This window comes from Phyllobates terribilis, unplaced genomic scaffold, assembly GCF_046119375.1.
Source record: "Phyllobates terribilis strain yellow unplaced genomic scaffold, ASM4611937v1 Scaffold_1__5_contigs__length_1240528914, whole genome shotgun sequence".
NCBI classification, from domain to species: Eukaryota; Metazoa; Chordata; class Amphibia; order Anura; family Dendrobatidae; genus Phyllobates; species Phyllobates terribilis.
In genome coordinates this window covers 757,745,830-757,760,888 of record NW_027362761.1, presented here as the reverse complement: position 1 = coordinate 757,760,888, position 15,059 = coordinate 757,745,830, and positions in this window count along the sequence as shown.

Here is a 15,059-nt window from a genome sequence, read left to right as displayed (position 1 = left end):
GGGCAGCTGGAGATTTGGGAGCTGTGAGGAAGCAAGTGCGATTTGGGTGACACCTTTGAGGACTGGAGTATTTGTGATGTTGAAGTTGATGTGGAGGAGAGCCCACTTAAAGGAGCACTTGATATCCGTTGAAGCACCTGCTGTTTTTGTGCCTCATCTGGAATTTGTACCGATTGGCGTGGCCGTAAGAAAGGGATCTTATCACATTGTCTGCTAAAAGAAGTAGACATTTTAGTTTGGCTGGAAGATGGTCTTTCTTCTGCAGATGTTACTGTTGCTTTAACACCTACCCCACGGACACAACCTTTTTTCCCCTTCCCAACACGCCTATTCCCCTTTCCACCAGCAGCAGGCCTTTTTCCACTCATTTTGGTGGTTAACTAATTCACAACTCTGGAGTTGTTTGCACAAAAAAACAATGGATGGTAACCGAGCAGAGCTGAGTGGCCAAACTGTGGTATTAGGCCAAAACTATTGGCTGTGTTAGATGCAGAAAAAAATTATATTCAATTTGCAACCTGATGGAGGTCAGTATAGATGGACTAATACAACAAGTCCCACACACAGCTAGAAGCCCAAATATTTTTTCAGAGGTACTGTAGATGCAGATAAAAATTATTTTTAATTTGCAACCTGATGGAGGTCAGTATAGATGGACTAATAGAGAAAGTCCGACACACTGCTAGAAGGCCAAATATTTTTTCAGAGCTAGATGCAGAAAAAAATTAGATTCAGTTTGCAACCTGATGGAGGTCTGTATAGATGGATTAATAGAACAAGACCCACACACAGCTAGAAGCCCAATATTTTTTCAGAGGTAGATGCAGAAAAAAATTAGATTCAGTTTGCAACCTGATGAAGGTCTGTATAGATGGATTAATAGAACAAGACCCACACACAGCTAGAAGCCCAATATTTTTTCAGAGGTAGATGCAGAAAAAAATATATTCAGTTTGCAACCTGATGGAGGTCAGTATAGATGGACTAATACAACAAGTCCCTCACACAGCTAGAAGCCCAATATTTTTTCAGAGGTAGATGCAGAAAAAAATATATTCAGTTTGCAACCTGATGGAGGTCAGTATAGATGGACTAATACAACAAGTCCCACACACAGCTAGAAGCCCAATATTTTTTCAGAGGTAGATGCAGAAAAAAATATATTCAGTTTGCAACCTGATGGAGGTCAGTATAGATGGACTAATACAACAAGTCCCACACACTGCTAGAAGCCCAAATATTTTTTCAGAGGTACTGTAGATGCAGATAAAAATTATTTTGAATTTGCAACCTGATGGAGGTCAGTATAGATGGACTAATAGAGAAAGTCCGACACACTGCTAGAAGGCCAAATATTTTTTCAGAGGTACTGTAGATGCAGATAAAAATTATTTTGAATTTGCAACCTGATGGAGGTCAGTATAGATGGACTAATAGAGAAAGTCCGACACACTACTAGAAGGCCAAATATTTTTTCAGAGCTAGATGCAGAAAAAAATTATATTCAGTTTGCAACCTGATGGAGGTCAGTATAGATGGACTAATACAACAAGTCCCACACACAGCTAGAAGCCCAATATTTTTTCAGAGGTAGATGCAGAAAAAAATATATTCAGTTTGCAACCTGATGGAGGTCAGTATAGATGGACTAATACAACAAGTCCCACACACAGCTAGAAGCCCAATATTTTTTCAGAGGTAGATGCAGAAAAAAATATATTCAGTTTGCAACCTGATGGAGGTCAGTATAGATGGACTAATACAACAAGTCCCACACACAGCTAGATGCCCAAATATTTTTTCAGAGGTACTGTAGATGCAGATAAAAATTATTTTGAATTTGCAACCTGATGGAGGTCAGTATAGATGGACTAATAGAGAAAGTCCGACACACTGCTAGAAGGCCAAATATTTTTTCAGAGGTACTGTAGATGCAGATAAAAATTATTTTGAATTTGCAACCTGATGGAGGTCAGTATAGATGGACTAATAGAGAAAGTCCGACACACTACTAGAAGGCCAAATATTTTTTCAGAGCTAGATGCAGAAAAAAATTATATTCAGTTTGCAACCTGATGGAGGTCAGTATAGATGGACTAATACAACAAGTCCCACACACAGCTAGAAGCCCAATATTTTTTCAGAGGTAGATGCAGAAAAAAATTATATTCAGTTTGCAACCTGATGGATGTCAGTATAGATGGACTAATACAACAAGTCCCACACACAGCTAGAAGCCCAAATATTTTTTCAGAGGTACTGTAGATGCAGATAAAAATTATTTTGAATTTGCAACCTGATGGAGGTCAGTATAGATGGACTAATAGAGAAAGTCCGACACACTGCTAGAAGGCCAAATATTTTTTCAGAGCTAGATGCAGAAAAAAATTATATTTAGTTTGCAACCTGATGGAGGTCTGTATAGATGGATTAACAGAACAAGACCCACACACAGCTAAAAGCCCAATATTTTTTCAGAGGTAGATGCAGAAAAAAATATATTCAGTTTGCAACCTGATGGAGGTCAGTATAGATGGACTAACAGAGAAAGTCCCACACACTACTAGAAGGCCAAATATTTTTTCAGAGCTAGATGCAGAAAAAAATTATATTCAGTTTGCAACCTGATGGAGGTCTGTATAGATGGATTAATGGAACAAGACCCACACACAGCTAGAAGCCCAATATTTTTTCAGAGGTAGATGCAGAAAAAAATATATTCAGTTTGCAACCTGATGGAGGTCAGTATAGATGGACTAATACAACAAGTCCCACACACAGCTAGAAGCCCAAATATTTTTTCAGAGGTACTGTAGATGCAGATAAAAATTATTTTGAATTTGCAACCTGATGGAGGTCAGTATAGATGGACTAATAGAGAAAGTCCGACACACTGCTAGAAGGCCAAATATTTTTTCAGAGGTACTGTAGATGCAGATAAAAATTATTTTGAATTTGCAACCTGATGGAGGTCAGTATAGATGGACTAATAGAGAAAGTCCGACACACTACTAGAAGGCCAAATATTTTTTCAGAGCTAGATGCAGAAAAAAATTATATTCAGTTTGCAACCTGATGGAGGTCAGTATAGATGGACTAATACAACAAGTCCCACACACAGCTAGAAGCCCAATATTTTTTCAGAGGTAGATGCAGAAAAAAATATATTCAGTTTGCAACCTGATGGAGGTCAGTATAGATGGACTAATACAACAAGTCCCACACACAGCTAGAAGCCCAATATTTTTTCAGAGGTAGATGCAGAAAAAAATATATTCAGTTTGCAACCTGATGGAGGTCAGTATAGATGGACTAATACAACAAGTCCCACACACAGCTAGATGCCCAAATATTTTTTCAGAGGTACTGTAGATGCAGATAAAAATTATTTTGAATTTGCAACCTGATGGAGGTCAGTATAGATGGACTAATAGAGAAAGTCCGACACACTGCTAGAAGGCCAAATATTTTTTCAGAGGTACTGTAGATGCAGATAAAAATTATTTTGAATTTGCAACCTGATGGAGGTCAGTATAGATGGACTAATAGAGAAAGTCCGACACACTACTAGAAGGCCAAATATTTTTTCAGAGCTAGATGCAGAAAAAAATTATATTCAGTTTGCAACCTGATGGAGGTCAGTATAGATGGACTAATACAACAAGTCCCACACACAGCTAGAAGCCCAATATTTTTTCAGAGGTAGATGCAGAAAAAAATTATATTCAGTTTGCAACCTGATGGATGTCAGTATAGATGGACTAATACAACAAGTCCCACACACAGCTAGAAGCCCAAATATTTTTTCAGAGGTACTGTAGATGCAGATAAAAATTATTTTGAATTTGCAACCTGATGGAGGTCAGTATAGATGGACTAATAGAGAAAGTCCGACACACTGCTAGAAGGCCAAATATTTTTTCAGAGCTAGATGCAGAAAAAAATTATATTTAGTTTGCAACCTGATGGAGGTCTGTATAGATGGATTAACAGAACAAGACCCACACACAGCTAAAAGCCCAATATTTTTTCAGAGGTAGATGCAGAAAAAAATATATTCAGTTTGCAACCTGATGGAGGTCAGTATAGATGGACTAACAGAGAAAGTCCCACACACTACTAGAAGGCCAAATATTTTTTCAGAGCTAGATGCAGAAAAAAATTATATTCAGTTTGCAACCTGATGGAGGTCTGTATAGATGGATTAATGGAACAAGACCCACACACAGCTAGAAGCCCAATATTTTTTCAGAGGTAGATGCAGAAAAAAATATATTCAGTTTGCAACCTGATGGAGGTCAGTATAGATGGACTAATACAACAAGTCCCACACACAGCTAGAAGCCCAAATATTTTTTCAGAGGTACTGTAGATGCAGATAAAAATTATTTTGAATTTGCAACCTGATGGAGGTCAGTATAGATGGACTAATAGAGAAAGTCCGACACACTGCTAGAAGGCCAAATATTTTTTCAGAGGTACTGTAGATGCAGATAAAAATTATTTTTAATTTGCAACCTGATGGAGGTCAGTATAGATGGACTAATAGAGAAAGTCCGACACACTACTAGAAGGCCAAATATTTTTTCAGAGCTAGATGCAGAAAAAAATTATATTCAGTTTGCAACCTGATGGAGGTCAGTATAGATGGACTAATACAACAAGTCCCACACACAGCTAGAAGCCCAATATTTTTTCAGAGGTAGATGCAGAAAAAAATTATATTCAGTTTGCAACCTGATGGAGGTCAGTATAGATGGACTAATACAACAAGTCCCACACACAGCTAGAAGCCCAAATATTTTTTCAAAGGTACTGTAGATGCAGATAAAAATTATTTTGAATTTGCAACCTGATGGAGGTCAGTATAGATGGACTAATAGAGAAAGTCCGACACACTGCTAGAAGGCCAAATATTTTTTCAGAGCTAGATGCAGAAAAAAATTATATTCAGTTTGCAACCTGATGGAGGTCTGTATAGATGGATTAATAGAACAAGACCCACACACAGCTAGAAGCCCAATATTTTTTCAGAGGTAGATGCAGAAAAAAATATATTCAGTTTGCAACCTGATGGAGGTCAGTATAGATGGACTAACAGAGAAAGTCCCACACACTACTAGAAGGCCAAATATTTTTTCAGAGCTAGATGGAGAAAAAAATTATATTCAGTTTGCAACCTGATGGAGGTCTGTATAGATGGATTAATAGAACAAGACCCACACACAGCTAGAAGCCCAATATTTTTTCAGAGGTAGATGCAGAAAAAAATATATTCAGTTTTCAACCTGATGGAGGTCAGTATAGATGGACTAATACACCAAGTCCCACACACAGCTAGAAGCCCAAATATTTTTTCAGAGGTACTGTAGATGCAGATAAAAATTATTTTGAATTTGCAACCTGATGGAGGTCAGTATAGATGGACTAATAGAGAAAGTCCGACACACTGCTAGAAGGCCAAATATTTTTTCAGAGGTACTGTAGATGCAGATAAAAATTATTTTTAATTTGCAACCTGATGGAGGTCAGTATAGATGGACTAATAGAGAAAGTCCGACACACTACTAGAAGGCCAAATATTTTTTCAGAGCTAGATGCAGAAAAAAATTATATTCAGTTTGCAACCTGATGGAGGTCAGTATAGATGGACTAATACAACAAGTCCCACACACAGCTAGAAGCCCAATATTTTTTCAGAGGTAGATGCAGAAAAAAATATATTCAGTTTGCAACCTGATGGAGGTCAGTATAGATGGACTAATACAACAAGTCCCACACACAGCTAGAAGCCCAATATTTTTTCAGAGGTAGATGCAGAAAAAAATATATTCAGTTTGCAACCTGATGGAGGTCAGTATAGATGGACTAATACAACAAGTCCCACACACAGCTAGAAGCCCAAATATTTTTTCAGAGGTACTGTAGATGCAGATAAAAATTATTTTGAATTTGCAACCTGATGGAGGTCAGTATAGATGGACTAATAGAGAAAGTCCGACACACTGCTAGAAGGCCAAATATTTTTTCAGAGCTAGATGCAGAAAAAAATTATATTCAGTTTGCAACCTGATGGAGGTCTGTATAGATGGATTAATAGAACAAGACCCACACACAGCTAGAAGCCCAATATTTTTTCAGAGGTAGATGCAGAAAAAAATATATTCAGTTTGCAACCTGATGGAGGTCAGTATAGATGGACTAATACAACAAGTCCCACACACAGCTAGAAGCCCAAATATTTTTTCAGAGGTACTGTAGATGCAGATAAAAATTATTTTGAATTTGCAACCTGATGGAGGTCAGTATAGATGGACTAATAGAGAAAGTCCGACACACTGCTAGAAGGCCAAATATTTTTTCAGAGCTAGATGCAGAAAAAAATTATATTCAGTTTGCAACCTGATGGAGGTCAGTATAGATGGACTAATACAACAAGTCCCACACACAGCTAGAAGCCCAAATATTTTTTCAGAGGTACTGTAGATGCAGATAAAAATTATTTTTAATTTGCAACCTGATGGAGGTCAGTATAGATGGACTAATAGAGAAAGTCTGACACACTGCTAGAAGGCCAAATATTTTTTCAGAGCTAGATGCAGAAAAAAATTAGATTCAGTTTGCAACCTGATGGAGGTCTGTATAGATGGATTAATAGAACAAGACCTACACACAGCTAGAAGCCCAATATTTTTTCAGAGGTAGATGCAGAAAAAAATATATTCAGTTTGCAACCTGATGGAGGTCAGTATAGATGGACTAATACAACAAGTCCCACACACAGCTAGAAGCCCAATATTTTTTCAGAGGTAGATGCAGAAAAAAATATATTCAGTTTGCAACCTGATGGAGGTCAGTATAGATGGACTAATACAACAAGTCCCACACACAGCTAGAAGCCCAATATTTTTTCAGAGGTAGATGCAGAAAAAAATATATTCAGTTTGCAACCTGATGGAGGTCAGTATAGATGGACTAATACAACAAGTCCCACACACAGCTAGAAGCCCAAATATTTTTTCAGAGGTACTGTAGATGCAGATAAAAATTATTTTGAATTTGCAACCTGATGGAGGTCAGTATAGATGGACTAATAGAGAAAGTCCGACACACTGCTAGAAGGCCAAATATTTTTTCAGAGGTACTGTAGATGCAGATAAAAATTATTTTGAATTTGCAACCTGATGGAGGTCAGTATAGATGGACTAATAGAGAAAGTCCGACACACTACTAGAAGGCCAAATATTTTTTCAGAGCTAGATGCAGAAAAAAATTATATTCAGTTTGCAACCTGATGGAGGTCAGTATAGATGGACTAATACAACAAGTCCCACACACAGCTAGAAGCCCAATATTTTTTCAGAGGTAGATGCAGAAAAAAATTATATTCAGTTTGCAACCTGATGGAGGTCAGTATAGATGGACTAATACAACAAGTCCCACACACAGCTAGAAGCCCAAATATTTTTTCAAAGGTACTGTAGATGCAGATAAAAATTATTTTGAATTTGCAACCTGATGGAGGTCAGTATAGATGGACTAATAGAGAAAGTCCGACACACTGCTAGAAGGCCAAATATTTTTTCAGAGCTAGATGCAGAAAAAAATTATATTCAGTTTGCAACCTGATGGAGGTCTGTATAGATGGATTAATAGAACAAGACCCACACACAGCTAGAAGCCCAATATTTTTTCAGAGGTAGATGCAGAAAAAAATATATTCAGTTTGCAACCTGATGGAGGTCAGTATAGATGGACTAACAGAGAAAGTCCCACACACTACTAGAAGGCCAAATATTTTTTCAGAGCTAGATGCAGAAAAAAATTATATTCAGTTTGCAACCTGATGGAGGTCTGTATAGATGGATTAATAGAACAAGACCCACACACAGCTAGAAGCCCAATATTTTTTCAGAGGTAGATGCAGAAAAAAATATATTCAGTTTGCAACCTGATGGAGGTCAGTATAGATGGACTAATACAACAAGTCCCACACACAGCTAGAAGCCCAAATATTTTTTCAGAGGTACTGTAGATGCAGATAAAAATTATTTTGAATTTGCAACCTGATGGAGGTCAGTATAGGTGGACTAATAGAGAAAGTCCGACACACTGCTAGAAGGCCAAATATTTTTTCAGAGGTACTGTAGATGCAGATAAAAATTATTTTTAATTTGCAACCTGATGGAGGTCAGTATAGATGGACTAATAGAGAAAGTCCGACACACTACTAGAAGGCCAAATATTTTTTCAGAGCTAGATGCAGAAAAAAATTATATTCAGTTTGCAACCTGATGGAGGTCTGTATAGATGGATTAATAGAACAAGACCCACACACAGCTAGAAGCCCAATATTTTTTCAGAGGTAGATGCAGAAAAAAATATATTCAGTTTGCAACCTGATGGAGGTCAGTATAGATGGACTAATACAACAAGTCCCACACACAGCTAGAAGCCCAATATTTTTTCAGAGGTAGATGCAGAAAAAAATATATTCAGTTTGCAACCTGATGGAGGTCAATATAGATGGACTAATACAACAAGTCCCACACACAGCTAGAAGCCCAAATATTTTTTCAGAGGTACTGTAAATGCAGATAAAAATTATTTTGAATTTGCAACCTAATGGAGGTCAGTATAGATGGACTAATAGAGAAAGTCCGACACACTGCTAGAAGGCCAAATATTTTTTCAGAGCTAGATGCAGAAAAAAATTATATTCAGTTTGCAACCTGATGGAGGTCTGTATAGATGGATTAATATAACAAGACCCACACACAGCTAGAAGCCCAATATTTTTTCAGAGGTAGATGCAGAAAAAAATATATTCAGTTTGCAACCTGATGGAGGTCAGTATAGATGGACTAATACAACAAGTCCCACACACAGCTAGAAGCCCAAATATTTTTTCAGAGGTACTGTAGATGCAGATAAAAATTATTTTGAATTTGCAACCTGATGGAGGTCAGTATAGATGGACTAATAGAGAAAGTCCGACACACTGCTAGAAGGCCAAATATTTTTTCAGAGGTACTGTAGATGCAGATAAAAATTATTTTGAATTTGCAACCTGATGGAGGTCAGTATAGATGGACTAATAGAGAAAGTCCGACACACTACTAGAAGGCCAAATATTTTTTCAGAGCTAGATGCAGAAAAAAATTATATTCAGTTTGCAACCTGATGGAGGTCAGTATAGATGGACTAATACAACAAGTCCCACACACAGCTAGAAGCCCAATATTTTTTCAGAGGTAGATGCAGAAAAAAATTATATTCAGTTTGCAACCTGATGGAGGTCAGTATAGATGGACTAATACAACAAGTCCCACACACAGCTAGAAGCCCAAATATTTTTTCAAAGGTACTGTAGATGCAGATAAAAATTATTTTGAATTTGCAACCTGATGGAGGTCAGTATAGATGGACTAATAGAGAAAGTCCGACACACTGCTAGAAGGCCAAATATTTTTTCAGAGCTAGATGCAGAAAAAAATTATATTCAGTTTGCAACCTGATGGAGGTCTGTATAGATGGATTAATAGAACAAGACCCACACACAGCTAGAAGCCCAATATTTTTTCAGAGGTAGATGCAGAAAAAAATATATTCAGTTTGCAACCTGATGGAGGTCAGTATAGATGGACTAACAGAGAAAGTCCCACACACTACTAGAAGGCCAAATATTTTTTCAGAGCTAGATGCAGAAAAAAATTATATTCAGTTTGCAACCTGATGGAGGTCTGTATAGATGGATTAATAGAACAAGACCCACACACAGCTAGAAGCCCAATATTTTTTCAGAGGTAGATGCAGAAAAAAATATATTCAGTTTGCAACCTGATGGAGGTCAGTATAGATGGACTAATACAACAAGTCCCACACACAGCTAGAAGCCCAAATATTTTTTCAGAGGTACTGTAGATGCAGATAAAAATTATTTTGAATTTGCAACCTGATGGAGGTCAGTATAGGTGGACTAATAGAGAAAGTCCGACACACTGCTAGAAGGCCAAATATTTTTTCAGAGGTACTGTAGATGCAGATAAAAATTATTTTTAATTTGCAACCTGATGGAGGTCAGTATAGATGGACTAATAGAGAAAGTCCGACACACTACTAGAAGGCCAAATATTTTTTCAGAGCTAGATGCAGAAAAAAATTATATTCAGTTTGCAACCTGATGGAGGTCTGTATAGATGGATTAATAGAACAAGACCCACACACAGCTAGAAGCCCAATATTTTTTCAGAGGTAGATGCAGAAAAAAATATATTCAGTTTGCAACCTGATGGAGGTCAGTATAGATGGACTAATACAACAAGTCCCACACACAGCTAGAAGCCCAATATTTTTTCAGAGGTAGATGCAGAAAAAAATATATTCAGTTTGCAACCTGATGGAGGTCAATATAGATGGACTAATACAACAAGTCCCACACACAGCTAGAAGCCCAAATATTTTTTCAGAGGTACTGTAAATGCAGATAAAAATTATTTTGAATTTGCAACCTAATGGAGGTCAGTATAGATGGACTAATAGAGAAAGTCCGACACACTGCTAGAAGGCCAAATATTTTTTCAGAGCTAGATGCAGAAAAAAATTATATTCAGTTTGCAACCTGATGGAGGTCTGTATAGATGGATTAATATAACAAGACCCACACACAGCTAGAAGCCCAATATTTTTTCAGAGGTAGATGCAGAAAAAAATATATTCAGTTTGCAACCTGATGGAGGTCAGTATAGATGGACTAATACAAGTCCCACACACAGCTAGAAGCCCAAATATTTTTTCAGAGGTACTGTAGATGCAGATAAAAATTATTTTGAATTTGCAACCTGATGGAGGTCAGTATAGATGGACTAATAGAGAAAGTCCGACACACTGCTAGAAGGCCAAATATTTTTTCAGAGCTAGATGCAGAAAAAAATTATATTCAGTTTGCAACCTGATGGAGGTCTGTATAGATGGATTAATAGAACAAGACCCACACACAGCTAGAAGCCCAATATTTTTTCAGAGGTAGATGCAGAAAAAAATATATTCAGTTTGCAACCTGATGGAGGTCAGTATAGATGGAGTAACAGAGAAAGTCCCACACACTACTAGAAGGCCAAATATTTTTTCAGAGCTAGATGCAGAAAAAAATTATATTCAGTTTGCAACCTGATGGAGGTCTGTATAGATGGATTAATAGAACAAGACCCACACACAGCTAGAAGCCCAATATTTTTTCAGAGGTAGATGCAGAAAAAAATATATTCAGTTTTCAACCTGATGGAGGTCAGTATAGATGGACTAATACACCAAGTCCCACACACAGCTAGAAGCCCAAATATTTTTTCAGAGGTACTGTAGATGCAGATAAAAATTATTTTGAATTTGCAACCTGATGGAGGTCAGTATAGATGGACTAATAGAGAAAGTCCGACACACTGCTAGAAGGCCAAATATTTTTTCAGAGGTACTGTAGATGCAGATAAAAATTATTTTTAATTTGCAACCTGATGGAGGTCAGTATAGATGGACTAATAGAGAAAGTCCGACACACTACTAGAAGGCCAAATATTTTTTCAGAGCTAGATGCAGAAAAAAATTATATTCAGTTTGCAACCTGATGGAGGTCAGTATAGATGGACTAATACAACAAGTCCCACACACAGCTAGAAGCCCAATATTTTTTCAGAGGTAGATGCAGAAAAAAATATATTCAGTTTGCAACCTGATGGAGGTCAGTATAGATGGACTAATACAACAAGTCCCACACACAGCTAGAAGCCCAAATATTTTTTCAGAGGTACTGTAGATGCAGATAAAAATTATTTTGAATTTGCAACCTGATGGAGGTCAGTATAGATGGACTAATAGAGAAAGTCCGACACACTGATAGAAGGCCAAATATTTTTTCAGAGCTAGATGCAGAAAAAAATTATATTCAGTTTGCAACCTGATGGAGGTCTGTATAGATGGATTAATAGAACAAGACCCACACACAGCTAGAAGCCCAATATTTTTTCAGAGGTAGATGCAGAAAAAAATATATTCAGTTTGCAACCTGATGGAGGTCAGTATAGATGGACTAATACAACAAGTCCCACACACAGCTAGAAGCCCAAATATTTTTTCAGAGGTACTGTAGATGCAGATAAAAATTATTTTGAATTTGCAACCTGATGGAGGTCAGTATAGATGGACTAATAGAGAAAGTCCGACACACTGCTAGAAGGCCAAATATTTTTTCAGAGCTAGATGCAGAAAAAAATTATATTCAGTTTGCAACCTGATGGAGGTCAGTATAGATGGACTAATACAACAAGTCCCACACACAGCTAGAAGCCCAAATATTTTTTCAGAGGTACTGTAGATGCAGATAAAAATTATTTTTAATTTGCAACCTGATGGAGGTCAGTATAGATGGACTAATAGAGAAAGTCCAACACACTGCTAGAAGGCCAAATATTTTTTCAGAGCTAGATGCAGAAAAAAATTAGATTCAGTTTGCAACCTGATGGAGGTCTGTATAGATGGATTAATAGAACAAGACCTACACACAGCTAGAAGCCCAATATTTTTTCAGAGGTAGATGCAGAAAAAAATATATTCAGTTTGCAACCTGATGGAGGTCAGTATAGATGGACTAATACAACAAGTCCCACACACAGCTAGAAGCCCAATATTTTTTCAGAGGTAGATGCAGAAAAAAATATATTCAGTTTGCAACCTGATGGAGGTCAGTATAGATGGACTAATACAACAAGTCCCAAACACAGCTAGAAGCCCAATATTTTTTCAGAGGTAGATGCAGAAAAAAATATATTCAGTTTGCAACCTGATGGAGGTCAGTATAGATGGACTAATACAACAAGTCCCACACACAGCTAGAAGCCCAAATATTTTTTCAGAGGTACTGTAGATGCAGATAAAAATTATTTTGAATTTGCAACCTGATGGAGGTCAGTATAGATGGACTAATAGAGAAAGTCCGACACACTGCTAGAAGGCCAAATATTTTTTCAGAGCTAGATGCAGAAAAAAATTAGATTCAGTTTGCAACCTGATGGAGGTCTGTATAGATGGATTAATAGAACAAGACCTACACACAGCTAGAAGCCCAATATTTTTTCAGAGGTAGATGCAGAAAAAAATATATTCAGTTTGCAACCTGATGGAGGTCAGTATAGATGGACTAATACAACAAGTCCCACACACAGTTAGAAGCCCAATATTTTTTCAGAGGTAGATGCAGAAAAAAATATATTCAGTTTGCAACCTGATGGAGGTCAGTATAGATGGACTAATACAACAAGTCCCACACACAGCTAGAAGCCCAATATTTTTTCAGAGGTAGATGCAGAAAAAAATATATTCAGTTTGCAACCTGATGGAGGTCAGTATAGATGGACTAATACAACAAGTCCCACACACAGCTAGAAGCCCAAATATATTTTCAGAGGTACTGTAGATGCAGATAAAAATTATTTTGAATTTGCAACCTGATGGAGGTCAGTATAGATGGACTAATAGAGAAAGTCCGACACACTGCTAGAAGGCCAAATATTTTTTCAGAGGTACTGTAGATGCAGATAAAAATTATTTTGAATTTGCAACCTGATGGAGGTCAGTATAGATGGACTAATAGAGAAAGTCCGACACACTACTAGAAGGCCAAATATTTTTTCAGAGCTAGATGCAGAAAAAAATTATATTCAGTTTGCAACCTGATGGAGGTCAGTATAGATGGACTAATACAACAAGTCCCACACACAGCTAGAAGCCCAATATTTTTTCAGAGGTAGATGCAGAAAAAAATTATATTCAGTTTGCAACCTGATGGAGGTCAGTATAGATGGACTAATACAACAAGTCCCACACACAGCTAGAAGCCCAAATATTTTTTCAAAGGTACTGTAGATGCAGATAAAAATTATTTTGAATTTGCAACCTGATGGAGGTCAGTATAGATGGACTAATAGAGAAAGTCCGACACACTGCTAGAAGGCCAAATATTTTTTCAGAGCTAGATGCAGAAAAAAATTATATTCAGTTTGCAACCTGATGGAGGTCTGTATAGATGGATTAATAGAACAAGACCCACACACAGCTAGAAGCCCAATATTTTTTCAGAGGTAGATGCAGAAAAAAATATATTCAGTTTGCAACCTGATGGAGGTCAGTATAGATGGACTAACAGAGAAAGTCCCACACACTACTAGAAGGCCAAATATTTTTTCAGAGCTAGATGCAGAAAAAAATTATATTCAGTTTGCAACCTGATGGAGGTCTGTATAGATGGATTAATAGAACAAGACCCACACACAGCTAGAAGCCCAATATTTTTTCAGCGGTAGATGCAGAAAAAAATATATTCAGTTTGCAACCTGATGGAGGTCAGTATAGATGGACTAATACAACAAGTCCCACACACAGCTAGAAGCCCAAATATTTTTTCAGAGGTACTGTAGATGCAGATAAAAATTATTTTGAATTTGCAACCTGATGGAGGTCAGTATAGATGGACTAATAGAGAAAGTCCGACACACTGCTAGAAGGCCAAATATTTTTTCAGAGGTACTGTAGATGCAGATAAAAATTATTTTTAATTTGCAACCTGATGGAGGTCAGTATAGATGGACTAATAGAGAAAGTCCGACACACTACTAGAAGGCCAAATATTTTTTCAGAGCTAGATGCAGAAAAAAATTATATTCAGTTTGCAACCTGATGGAGGTCAGTATAGATGGACTAATACAACAAGTCCCACACACAGCTAGAAGCCCAATATTTTTTCAGAGGTAGATGCAGAAAAAAATATATTCAGTTTGCAACCTGATGGAGGTCAGTATAGATGGACTAATACAACAAGTCCCACACACAGCTAGAAGCCCAATATTTTTTCAGAGGTAGATGCAGAAAAAAATATATTCAGTTTGCAACCTGATGGAGGTCAATATAGATGGACTAATACAACAAGTCCCACACACAGCTAGAAGCTCAAATATTTTTTCAGAGGTACTGTAGATGCAGATAAAAATTATTTTGAATTTGCAACCTGATGG